This window comes from Procambarus clarkii, chromosome 39 (assembly GCF_040958095.1).
Source record: "Procambarus clarkii isolate CNS0578487 chromosome 39, FALCON_Pclarkii_2.0, whole genome shotgun sequence".
NCBI classification, from domain to species: Eukaryota; Metazoa; Arthropoda; class Malacostraca; order Decapoda; family Cambaridae; genus Procambarus; species Procambarus clarkii.
This window is the reverse complement of record NC_091188.1, coordinates 2,734,062-2,737,974: the sequence shown is the minus strand read 5'-3', so window position 1 is coordinate 2,737,974 and position 3,913 is coordinate 2,734,062.

Genomic DNA, 3,913 nt, shown 5'->3' with positions numbered 1-3,913 from the left:
TATTACCAGCAAATCCTTGAACACTGGGGGGGGGGGAGTCTGGTGAAAATGGGTAGAATGGGATATATGAAACTGAGAAGCGAATATAAGGTTGGGTCGGAGGGTCCCCCCCATGATAGGGCGGCTACAGGAGGCCCTGAGCGATTGAGAGGGGATTCAGAACCAAAAAAAAAACGATCCTTAGGGAAGGAGACAGCGAAGGGAAAGGGTTGGGAAAATAGTGAAGGATAAATATAGAAGGATGGAAAGGAACGGAGAAGGGCCAAATCAACTGACAGGAATAAAAATAGACAGTAGATGAATTTCGCAGGAAATATATCCTGTCAGGGGAGGAAAGGTATAAAATTGAGAAAAACTATTGATAGCAATGCGGGTAGAAAGCTGGGAAAGAAATTACAAAGTTTCCGGGAAACGATCAATAACGAATAAAAGAGGAAAAAAAATTAATAACACAAAAGGCAAGAGATGCTACAGGAGCAACATTGCTCAAGATGCTACAGGAGCAACATTGCTTAAGAATGCACCGATGTCTCGACCACTTGAACTGACATTCCATTTAGTGATAATCTCTACGCTAAGGAAGTTTCATTCTAAAATCTCTGACACTCACTTCAATCTCCAATTGACATTAACCACGTTATCATGTCTTCCTTATTCCTGCTTTCTTCCAGTGTCATGAGATGTAGTTCTTTCAATCTTTCTTCATGAGGTAATCTTGTTGTAGGTCTTTGAATCTTCTCTGGCTTTGTTTTTGTATCGTTATGTAGCAGTTCCCCCCTCCGGGACTGCATACTCAAGAGTGAGTCTCACATCGGTTGTTAACTGCGTTAGGAAGGCCCCCTTTGTCCACGTCCTTAAAGGCTATCAGGACATTCACAATTTCGGAAGTGGAAAATTGCCTCGACGTCATTATGTATGCAATTAAATGGGATCATCTCACTCATTTTCCTCCATGATTGGCTTTTATGTGTCTTTTCCCCCATTTTTTTCCATATGGGGACATTAACTATTCTAAATATTCGTAGTAAACAATTTCACTTGATATGACACAATCGACTTGAGAATGGTCCAGGACGGACCGAAACGTCGTCGTCCCTTCACCTTCTAGTGTGTGGTCTGGTCATTAATATTCCACTGGACAGAATGCCTAAAGCATTCTGTCTCATGTAGCTGTCATTATGGGTAAAAAAATAGGTAAGTTACCCTCGTCAGGCGCAAAAATTCAGAAATAAAATCGATAAAGTTAGTATCATCAAAAGTGATAATGGTTTAATTATACCAGAAAGAATTTTTCTCTTTATTTTTCTTCCGGTTATTTGGCCACAAAGAAAAGGTTTAGCCAGGTAAAAGTTTCAACGTTCTTCGACAACTTCGGGAATTTTTTTTTTTGGCCTGTTAACAAGTAATTAAAGATGGATATTAAGACCACCACAATACCTGAATAACTAACCAGCAAAGTATACGCTGGTTATATATATATATATATATATATATATATATATATATATATATATATATATATATATATATATATATATATATAATATAGGCACATTATCTGTGCCTATATATATCCTATCATTATCTGTGCTTCAGATAATGATAGCAGCACCTTACATTCAGTCCCTCCAGCACATGAGTGGCGTGGCTGATGTGTAAGTGTATTCTAGAGTGTCCACAAGTGGCATACTCCACACCTCCGTTGTGACGTCCCATTGTCGGGGACAGGAAGCCTGTTACACTTACCGAGGTCCCTCCAGACCAATGGACGTGACCCTCTGGTTGGGACTGACCGGGCGGGTTTGACCACCAGGTCAATCAGGTGTTAACTATCCATAGTTTACTGCCGTGACGGAAGCTATTGAACATGTGTTCAATGTGTAGCAGGGGGGGGGCGGGAGGGGTGATTAACATGCTTTTTGAGTATTATAAAATAAGATCGTAAGGCCAAAGCGGTTTAGAATCACTTAGTTCAAGGCTGACCTTCCTGAGCATGTGACCCGCAACTGCTGCCAAACTGCCGGAAAAATCCTATGTACTGCTAGGTGAATAGAGGCGCCAGATTAAAGGCAACGTGCCCAAATGGTTCTGTTCCTGCGCGGGACACGAACCCGGTCTGGGATCTCATAGCTTGTGACCCACCTGCGGTAATTACTGCTCTAGTAAGACGCCTCAAGAATGTAATCCCACAAGAGGCGCACTGTGGGTTAGCCACATTGTGGGATAGGCGGGACCAAAGAGCCGAAGCTCAACCCCCGCAAGGACAACTAGGTGAGTACATTGATGCTATTTCCGCATGAACAAATCAATCTAACTGCGCCAAATTATGGACGTTGCTTTGACAACAGGTTCATGAATTAAAACAGTTTCTCCACTGCTTAATGCATTTAGAAAATTAGTAACTTTGTTGACCAGACAACACACTAGAAGGTGAAGAGACGACGACGTTTCGGTCCGTCCTGGAACATTCTCAAGTCGATTGTAACTATGTACATAAATAGGAATTAAATAGTCAACAAAGACATCAATTCTGTATACAAAATAGTGTAATTCTGTCTTTCAACAACCAAATAACTAAAATATGATGTGTAAAATAAATTAATACAAAAAATGATGATCACGACAATAAAACTCATTATAATTTATTAGACTTTAAGACATAATAAGAACAACAAGAAAGTTTTCAGTTAAACACTTTCATATATTTCGTTCACAAGTTGAAACTGAATGTTTGACACGATATTTGACCATCAAACGCGTCATCAAAGTCTGACACGCGTACGTCACTTGTTAATAATTTAGGCTGTGAAGGTCTGAACGCACTTTGATATTTGGTAAATGATATTCATCTATACGGGGGAGAACGCGCTGAAAAAAACACGTACACACGGAAAAACCTACACCACCACATGTGCACATCACACATACGTACACACATCTTGAGGTTATCTTGAGATGATTTCGGGGCTTTTTAGTGTCCCCGCGGCCCGGTCCTCGACCAGGCCTCCACCCCCAGGAAGCAGCCCGTGACAGCTGACTAACACCCAGGTACCTATTTTACTGCTAGGTAACAGGGGCATAGGGTGAAAGAAACTCTGCCCATTGTTTCTCGCCGGCGCCTGGGATCGAACCCAGGACCACAGGATCACAAGTCCAGTGTGCTGTCCGCTCGGCCGACCGGCTCCCTCATACTCACCATTACCCACTAGACCAGGATGGGCTCAAAATAAGTACCCACCACATATCTCCTCACAAGTACCTTGTTTGCTCATTACACCTTGAATTTTCCTCACAAAACGATACAAATTCACGATGCTGACTAACAAATTGGATCTCTCAAGTCCGAGAACCATAATGGGCGAGGTAATAAACCTTCCATTAGCATACAGACATATTTGGATCCAAGAGTTTGTTGCTGTTAGACTCGCTGTGTAATCCTTGATAAATTGCACCTAAGAGCCTGAACGGCGCAGATAGGAAAGGCTTGCCATCATTGATGGGGAATTTAGGTGGATATGGCTGAGGACATGGCTGGGGACATGGCTGGGGACATGGCTGGGGACATGACTGGGAAAGGGCTAGATATGGCTGAAGACTGGGTTAAGACATTCTTGAAGGGCTACCTCTACCTTTGCTCTGAGTCTGGCTGTGGTTGTGTTCCCGAAAAATAAAAATTTTCTTGCTGTTTTCCAATGCATTGAGGATTCACGATTTACATATTCTTCTTTTTCTTTTTAGTGAGAGAGAGAGCGAGAGAGAGACAGACAGACAGACAGACAGAGAGAGACAGACAGAGACATGAAAGCAATGTCAGAGTAATAACCTTTATTGAAATCGTAGTATTACTCCCACAGCTACTGACCCTCTCCCATCAGTGTTGACTTACCACGATCAGCAAGCGCTCTCTTTCTCA